This window comes from Eleutherodactylus coqui, chromosome 5, assembly GCF_035609145.1.
Source record: "Eleutherodactylus coqui strain aEleCoq1 chromosome 5, aEleCoq1.hap1, whole genome shotgun sequence".
NCBI classification, from domain to species: domain Eukaryota; kingdom Metazoa; phylum Chordata; class Amphibia; order Anura; family Eleutherodactylidae; genus Eleutherodactylus; species Eleutherodactylus coqui.
This window is the reverse complement of record NC_089841.1, coordinates 159,717,877-159,727,324: the sequence shown is the minus strand read 5'-3', so window position 1 is coordinate 159,727,324 and position 9,448 is coordinate 159,717,877.

The following is a 9,448-nucleotide window of genomic DNA, read 5'->3' as shown; positions in this document are numbered from 1 at the left end:
GATGTTGCAGGGTGCACAGGGTGGCAGCGTCCGTGTGGGACTTGCGGAAATGTGCGCAGAGCCGGCGCACCTTTCCGAGCAGGTCTGACAAGCGTGGGTAGCTTTTCAGAAAGCGCTGAACCACCAAATTAAAGATGTGGGCCAGGCATGGCACGTGCGTGAGGCTGCCGAGCTGCAGAGCCGCCACCAGGTTACGGCCGTTGTCACACACGACCATGCCCGGTTGGAGGCTCAGCGGCGCAAGCCAGCGGTTGGTTTGCTCTGTCAGACCCTGCAGCAGTTCGTGGGCCGTGTGCCTCTTATCTCCTAAGCTGAGTAGTTTCAGCACGGCCTGCTGACGCTTGCCCACCGCTGTGCTGCCACGCTGCGCGACACCGACTGCTGCCGACGTGCTGCTGCTGACACATCTTGATTGCGAGACAGAGGTTGCGGAGGAGGAGGAGGAGGGTGGTTTAGTGGAGAAAGCATACACCGCCGCACATACCATCACCAAGCTGGGGCCCGCAATTCTGGGGGTGGGTAGGACGTGAGTGGTCCCAGGCTCTGACTCTGTCCCAGCCTCCACTAAATTCACCCAATGTGCCGTCAGGGAGATATAGTGGCCCTGCCCGCCTGTGCTTGTCCACGTGTCTGTTGTTAAGTGGACCTTGGCATTAACCGCGTTGGTGAGGGCGCGTACAATGTTGCGGGAGACGTGGTCGTGCAGGGCTGGGACGGCACATCGGGAAAAGTAGTGGCGACTAGCAACTGAGTAGCGCGGGGCCGCCGCCGCCATCATACTTTTGAAAGCCTCCGTTTCCACAACCCTATACGGCAGCATCTCCAGGCTGATAAATTTGGCTATGTGCACGTTTAACGCTTGAGTGTGCGGGTGCGTGGCGGCGTACTTGTGCTTGCGCTCCAACACTTGCGCTAGCGACGGCTGGACGGTGCGCTGACAGACATTGGTGGATGGGGCCGAGGACAGCGGAGGTGAGGGTGTGGGTGCAGGCCAGGAGACGGTAGTGCCTGTGTCCTGAGAGGGGGGTTGGATCTCAGTGGCAGGTTGGGGCACAGGGGGAGAGGCAGCGGTACAAACTAGAGGCGGTGAACGGCCTTCGTCCCACCTTGTGGGGTGCTTGGCCATCATGTGTCTGCGCATGCTGGTGGTGGTGAGGCTGGTGGTGGTGGCTCCCCGGCTGATCTTGGCGCGACACAGGTTGCACACCACTGTTCGTCGGTCGTCTGCACTCTCAGTGAAAAACTGCCAGACCTTTGAGCACCTCGGTCTCTGCAGGGTGGCATGGCGCGAGGGGGCGCTTTGGGAAACAGTTGGTGGATTATTCGGTCTGGCCCTGCCTCTACCCCTGGACACCGCACTGCCTCTTCCAACCTGCCCTGCTGCTGCCCTTGCCTCCCCCTCTGAAGACCTGTCCTCAGTAGGCGTAGCAAACCAGGTGGGGTCAGTCACCTCATCGTCCTGCTGCTCTTCCTCCGAATCCTCGGTGCGCTCCTCCCTCGGACTTACTGCCCTTACTACTACCTCACTGATAGACAACTGTCTCATCGTCATCGTCCTCCTCACCCACTGAAAGGTCTTGAGACAGTTGCCGGAAGTCCCCAGCCTCATCACCCAGACCCCGGGAACTTTCAAAAGGTTGGGCATCGGTCACGACAAACTCCTCCAGTGGGAGAGGATTCGGAACCCTTGCTGCCCATTCTGGGCAGGGGCCCGAGAACAGTTCCTGGGAGTCTGCCTGCTCCTCAGAATGTGTCATTGTAATGGAGTGAGGAGGCTGGGAGGAAGGAGGAGCAGCAGCCAGAGGATTCAGTGTTGCAGCAGTGGACGGCGCAGAACTCTGGGTGTTCGATAGATTGCTGGATGCACTTTCTGCCATCCACGACAGGACCAGCTCACACTGCTCATTTTCTAATAAAGGTCTACCGCGTGGACCCATTAATTGTGAGATGAATGTGGGGACGCCAGAAAAGTGCCTCTCTCCTAATCCCGCAGCAGTCGGCTGCGATACACCTGGATCAGGAGCTCGGCCTGTGCCCACACCCTGACTTGGGCCTCCGCGTCCTCGCCCGCGTCCACGTCCTCTAGGCCTACCCCTACCCCTCAGCATGGTGTATTACCAGTAGTGCAGAAACAGAACGCTGTAACTAAATGTGCCGCTTATTGGCCTGTGGTTGGAGGCTGACTTCGCTTACGGAACGCACAGCAGAGCCAGGAAATAATTTTGCGCAAGCCTGCTGTAACACTTAGCTGGCTGCGTATGAATTAGGACAACTACCCCCAGCACAGACCCAGTACACTGAGGACGGTCACAGGCAGCCCAAATAGATTTTTTTTCCAAATGTTTTTGGAAAGGCCCACTGCCTATATACACTGTATATGTCTTCTCTCTCTGCGTCACCACTACTGGCCCTGGAGTATGTAAAATAACTGCAGACTGTTGCACTGTGGACTGGAATATAGCGGTGATGTAACAGCCAACACAGAGCCAGGAAATAATTTTGCGCAAGCCTGCTGTAACACTTAGCTGGCTGCGTATGAATTAGGACAACTACCCCCAGCACAGACCCAGTACACTGAGGATGGTCACAGGCAGCCCAAATAGATTTTTTTTCCCAAATGTTTTTGGAAAGGCCCACTGCCTATATACACTGTATATGTCTTCTCTCTCTGCGTCACCACTACTGGCCCTGGAGTATGTAAATTAACTGCAGACTGTTGCACTGTGGACTGGAATACAGCGGTGATGTAACAGCCAACACAGAGCCAGGAAATAATTTTGCGCAAGCCTGCTGTAACACTTAGCTGGCTGCGTATGAATTAGGAGAACTACCCCCAGCACAGACCCAGTACACTGAGGACGGTCACAGGCAGCCCAAATAGATTTTTTTTCCCAAATGTTTTTGGAAAGGCCCACTGCCTATATTCAATAAATATATCTTCTGTCCCTGCCTCACCACCACTACTGGCCCTGGACTATGTATAATTACTGCAGGGCGCAATGCTCTGCACGGCCGATATGCAAAAAAAAAAAAAAAGTGCAACACTGCAAAAAGCAGCCTCCACACTACTGCACACGGTTAGATGTGGCCCTAAGAAGGACCGTTGGGGTTCTTGAAGCCTAAAATACTCCTAACACTCTCCCTATAGCAACTCCAGCAAGACAGCACTTTCCCTGATCTCTGTCAGAACGCATCTGTGGTGAGCCGCGGGAGGGGCCGATTTTTATATACTCGGGTGACACCTGATCTCGCCAGCCACTCACTGCAGGGGGGTGGTATAGGGCTTGAACGTCGCAGGGGGGAGTTGTAATGCCTTCCCTGTCTTTCTATTGGCCAGAAAAGTGCGCTAACGTCTCAGAGATGAAAGTGAAAGTAACTCGAACATCGCGTGGTGCTCGTTTCGAATAACGAGCATCTCGAACACGCTAATACTCGAACGAGTATCAAGCTCGGACGAGTACGTTCGCTCATCTCTAGTTCCTTCACATTAACGATGTTTTGTAATCTGCTACATTGTGAGAAAAAAAAATTGTGGGTTGCTGAATATTGCCACGATTTGCAAAGTTTTGTAGCTCATGTTTGCCTATGGGGCCTTCCTTTCTGTTGCATCGCATTGCACGAAAACGCAGTTTTCGTGCGGTGCAATGCAACTTTTACAGTAGGAAGTCCTACTTTAAAAGCCCTAAAATAAGCCCTAGCTGCAGTAAAAAAAATAAATAACAATAAATAAATCACTCAACAGCCGCTGTCAGCTTCACCACTGGTCTCCTCTTCAGCTCCAGCAGACTTGCTTGGAGTTTTCAGCAAGTGCTTCCTGGCTTGGAGATTCAAAATCCCCGCCTCCAGGAAGCGCTGGCTGTAAATGGTTCTCGAGCGCTGCGGCTCAGCCAATCAGAGCCAGCGCTTGATGAACCAATCACAGTCATTCAATGGCACAGAGCACAGAGCATGTTCTATCTTTCTGTGTTTTGCGTTTTTTTTTAATAGTCCATGTTTCCCTATGGAGCCTCTTTTTTATCGTATCACAACGCACAAACTTCTAAACATATAGTTATGATTGATTGCATTTTTGGGGTGGGGTAATGTTCTAAGTATATTATATTTTTGTATGTACTAATGTCTTGAAAATAAGGAGTAATTGTGTTAAAAATATAATTTCAATTAAAAAATGATTTGGTACAAAAAAAACCCCGAAGGAAATGCAGGGTGTGGAATAGATGGAGGATTTTTCTGTCTACAACTTCCCTTTAGCCATATGCATTCTATGTAGGGTTGCTTTTGATTTTAGTGATGCCCTAGTGTATATAATGGAATGTCTCCAATTTCCTTCTTACACTAGAAGCCTCCAGAGAAGAAGCTGAACACCAGCAGAACACAGATCCCTAACAAAAAAGAGCCTGTAGCAGATGTTTTTACTGCTCAGCTGTTTACGTGCATTTATATCAATACCTTGTGTTTAAAGGGAACTTTGATTATATGTTATGTATATATCTATTATGTACAAATGTTCTATGTGTATCCTTTGAATTAGATTCCCAGATGAAGCATACTGTAGTTGCATTCATGCATGTTCTAAGTTTTAGGATTTATTCATGGAAGCTTTATTTTTATCAGGCTCCTACTGTACTGTATAAAGTAGAATTCCAGGGGTTTGTAATTCTCTAAGGGCCACAGTGTATGCTGAATTAACACTGCACTCATTGATTATGTTCAGCAGGACCATTTGAAATGCTCCAGCTGAACATATGGCAGGACAAATGCAATTGTATTGGCTATTGCACAACATTCAAAAAACAACCTATATATACTATGTGGAATATCTTTATTTTTTTTTTAATACAGTTGTCAATTACACTTGTCCAGAAGTCATGGAGAGAGATGGTCAAGTCAGAGCATTGTCTCCGTTCATAGTCTAGACTATCTGTGGGATCTACAGATAGATGTATAAGAAAGAAAGGCGCTCCCAAATGAGAAAAAAAACAGATGGATGTGCAGAAAGAGACTCACTTGGTGTAGTGGGTCACAGTGGCCTTCTGTATATGACCTCATTGGGTGGCGGAGAATCCTTGTCCAATGTGAACATCCAACATGAAGTGTGCCAGTTGTAGCCGTCCAATCCAACCCAGAATGAATAGGATTAAGAAACAAAAATTTTAGGCACTTCTACACATTATTTTTATGTATATTATGTGGGTTACATTTTTATATTTTATTATATTTTTATTATTATATTGTTTCTATTTTAAAAAGTGTAATTTTATGTATTTTCTATTGATATTTTTTTTATTTTATTTATTCCCAGTTAAGTGGTGTTCAAACATATACTACAAGCCACTTGTTTCTATGTCCCAATTTCTTGAATTGTTCCACATATTGTTTGGAGCGTGCAAAATCTTGTGAGAATTCCCTTGCTCCAATTCCAAAATCCCTCCTGCCACACCCGGGCTTTTGGATCACACTAACAGAACATCCGCTGACTGAAACACATGCTGGAATGCATGCTAACTTCCAGACACATAGACATTGTAGATGTCAGTTTCTGCCATTTTAGCTCACCTTTTACTCCCCAAAAGTTCAATTGAAGGCCATATCACTTCTGCTATATTCCCTGTCACATGGACATTATAGTTACTGCTTGAAAAAGAGGGCATGGCCTAGTCTTAACCCCCCGAAACGCGATCCAGTATTAGCCCATGTTTTTCATTCATTTATCTTTTTATATTTTGATCTGATTTTATCTTATTAGTATTTTACCTTATTATTTTATTGTGCATTTATTGCTGTTCCCTCCAATAAACACACTGCAAACATTTCACCACTTGAATTGTCAGTTCCCGTTACTTTGAACCATGTCATTTGGATTCTGCCTTTCTGGACACAGGGAAGTTGATGGAGGTCCTTATGGGCCTACGACCCTCACTGGTGAATTAAGTAATTTACCGTTCAGTCTTCTCACTTACTAATCAGTTTTCCTTAGGAGATTATCCCTGAGTGCTTTGCGCTTCTTAGTTTCTTCATCCGATCTGTGGGATCCTTATACAAATAACAGAGGAAGATGGACAACTGAATCAAGCAATGAGCAGGATGGTCCCTTGTAGAATATCTAGAGCGGCTGGCAAGGGTTACAGCATAAGGCCTCCTTCCCACGGACGGATTTACGCCGCGTTGCCCGCAGTTATTAGGTTCTATTGAACCTAATAGCTCAATGCTCACATTGCGGAATTCCGCACCGTGAAATCTCCCGTCCTCAACCGCGGCATGCTCTATTTGCCGCGGGTGTACGCGCGGCCGGCTTCCATTGCAGTTAATGGAAGCCGTCTGTTCACGCAATCTTCCACTGTAGCACAGCGGAAGATAGCGTGAAATCGCCTCTCCGCCCACCGCCACCGAGTCATATGACGCGGCCGGCGCGTCATATGACACGGTCAGCCGCGTCATGTGACGCTGTGGGCGTGTCTTGTGACGTGGCCGGCGTGTCACATGACACTGCGCGCGCGTCACGCCGAAGCGTCATGCGGGACCCAGGACGCCAGATCCGCTGGTAAGTATGGGGTCTCTGGGGGGCGCCATGACGGGCTTCGCTGCGGAATATTCCGCGGCGGAGCCCGTCACGGCCGTGTGCAGCCAGCCTAACTCTCCACCCCGCTCACTGATGTCTGCTAAAGACAAGAAAGTCGACAATATTCAGAAAAGGGAAACAAAGAATACATTTTTTGTGGTATCCTCTGTATTGCAAAGCAGGCTTAATAAAGGGTATGGATACTTTTCCATATACTGTAGTACAGGAGCATTACAACAGTAAGGAGGTTAGCAGGGTTAATAGCGCTGCGGAATAAGTTGGCGCTATACAAATAAAGATTATTATTATTAACAGGGATCTGGGAAGGAAAGGGTTGATAGTAAACCAAGAAGGGGGATTTAGGAGGGGCATAGCAGTAAATAAAAAAGTGCAGCAAAGACTGTTGGAAAGTAGAGTGGAAAGAAGACAGAAGCAGGAGAACAAGGAAGCTGTGAGGAAAAAAGAAGAATCTTTACTCACTGATGGATGTGGACTCTGTGACTGAGCGATCCTGCGCTGCTGCCGCTGTCCGAGGTAATAACTGGCTGCAAAAGACAATGGAAAAAGCACTGGGGACGAAGAAAACGAGGAGAGGCTGCTGCTGACTGGGAAGCCTTTCCGAGGACCCTTCAGGCCGGGTCTCCCCCACACCACCTGCTGGGAGGAGGTGAATAGCCTTGGAGGAATCCCATAAGACAGCGCGGCTCAGCGCTGAGTGCTAGGCTTCACTTCAAAAAAGGCACGGGGCCTGGTACTCGGCTGACACCAGAGAGCAGTAGACATGCTAGGGGAAGCTCTGCTGGCGATGTACTGATCGGGGAGCTTCCCTGTTGCCCAACTGGAAGACGTGGAGAAGAGGATGCCCAAAGTCCAGATGAGGGTCGGTCCAGAGATCAGTGGGTCAGAAAAAATGAACAGCAAACGGCCGGTCCTGCAGGGAGGTAAAAAGATTCGTCGTTGAGGATAGGGGGGTCGGCTGCTGAAGCAGCTGGTTTGTTGCAGATGGTCCGAGTTTTGAAGGTTCTGGCGGGGTCCAAAAAGGGAGCGGAGATGGCTCGCCAGGATCATTGCGATACAGACATATATGTCTATGTTATGTTTATATGATTTTAATAATCGTGTTGCGCTCTGAGGCATCTGTTTACTTTAGGGGTGAAGCGACTGATTTTTAATCCTCCCCGTGCAGTGGTGGAAGGATTTGAGAAACATTTTGGGTAGTGTCCGCAAGTTTCTAAAAACTATGGAGAGAGGACCTGCAGTCTGGATTGCGGGGTGACCCATATCCAATTTCGGCTAGGACAAGCCCCTTAATTCTGTTGACAAGTAGGGGTAGCATTCCTTTTGAGAGTCGGGTGGCAGCGGCAAAGGTAAACCTGGCTGCAGTATGATGAGCAGATCAGGCAAAGAAAAGCAGTTCGCCCTAATATTAGATGGGACCGCAAAGACATAGGCCTTTGAGTTAAGAATGATGGCCTCTGTGAGATACGGGCAGTCCTTTCAGGGGAGAGCCGGGTCTTGCAGCTTGGCTAGTGGTTCCCAGTCCTTCGGACAATCGGTGGAGGCAAAAAACGGGAGTCCATTGGCAATTTAATGAGTGCCAATGCAAATTTGGGGGAAACTGCAGATGTAAGCATATCTGCTCGCAGTACAAAAAGGACACGCAAATTTGTGAAGTGTTCCATATCAGAGGAGCATCGCATGGGGGTCAAGGGGGTCCTTGGAGTCGATTCTTAAATTGTTTGAGGGGGAAAGGTAGGGTGTGTATAGCCACCTTCCCGACCCTCTCATTGGATGGTTTTTTGTTGTGGTTTGGCTCTTCTTGCCTCTAACAGAGGAGAGCCCTTGCAGAGATGGTGGGGTTTAAACCCTTGTAAAGGTGTTATGGACAGCTAGTGTGGACCCACTGTGTTAACCAATTGGTTTGACTTTGAGCTAATCCTGAAGACGTTATCCTAACAGGTGCCCGGTATTCAACCTTTAACTCCTGTACAGGGATCTGACCTTCGCAGTGGGCCACCAAGCAGGCCGCTGCCTCAGGAGTAATCCGGGTGTGATTGCCAGATGACGCTCAGAGGTCAGATACTGGTGCAAAGCACCGTGAAATAGTGCAGGCTACAGCCAGAATCTGGAATCATGATAGGATCGGCAGAGTGCAATGATGCAAGTAAGTCCACGAATCCGGGTAGAAAAAGGGCAGACACCGAAGACAGGAACAGAAGGCCTTTGCTAAGTGACAGGCAAACATACACCAATACTCAGGCAAGGAGGAGGATCCTCAGTGCAGTTAAATATGTAGGTAAGGGCCAATTACCCTGCAGCTGCGTGAGAGTACTGGGGGTTTAACTCCTGTGGTGCTGATGGAAAGTAAAAGATCATCATACAGCAGGAGCAGAGCAACTCCCACATCTGCCCAGAACAGCAAGGGAATGGCTGCCCCGCGTAGCCAACCTAATAAAAGGCTATACTTTGCAAACTCCCCATACATAAACATGCATTCTCAATGGGATAGGGGCATAAGCCGTTGCCGTGATTGGTCGTGGCATACATATCCAATGTAAATGCCCAATTTCATCGGTGATCACAATTTAGTATTCTTGGATAAGACTAAGTATTGTGCATGCGTCCAGGCTCTAGCCTGCCCTCCTTGCTATACTGTAAATACAAGGTGTGTTGACTGTGTGGAGATTCTAGTTATCATACTCAAGGTCATTTATTGGACAAGTGGAAACCTGGCTTAGTTTTTGTATTTTTAGGTTGTCTGTTTTGCGTTTGTCTGTCGGCCTAGTTTATATTTTTTAATAGAATCAATAAATGTTATTTTTAGACTCTTTCCCTGTATTAGGGAAAAAAACCATAATGGTTTTCTTATATTCCCCATTCACAAAAAGG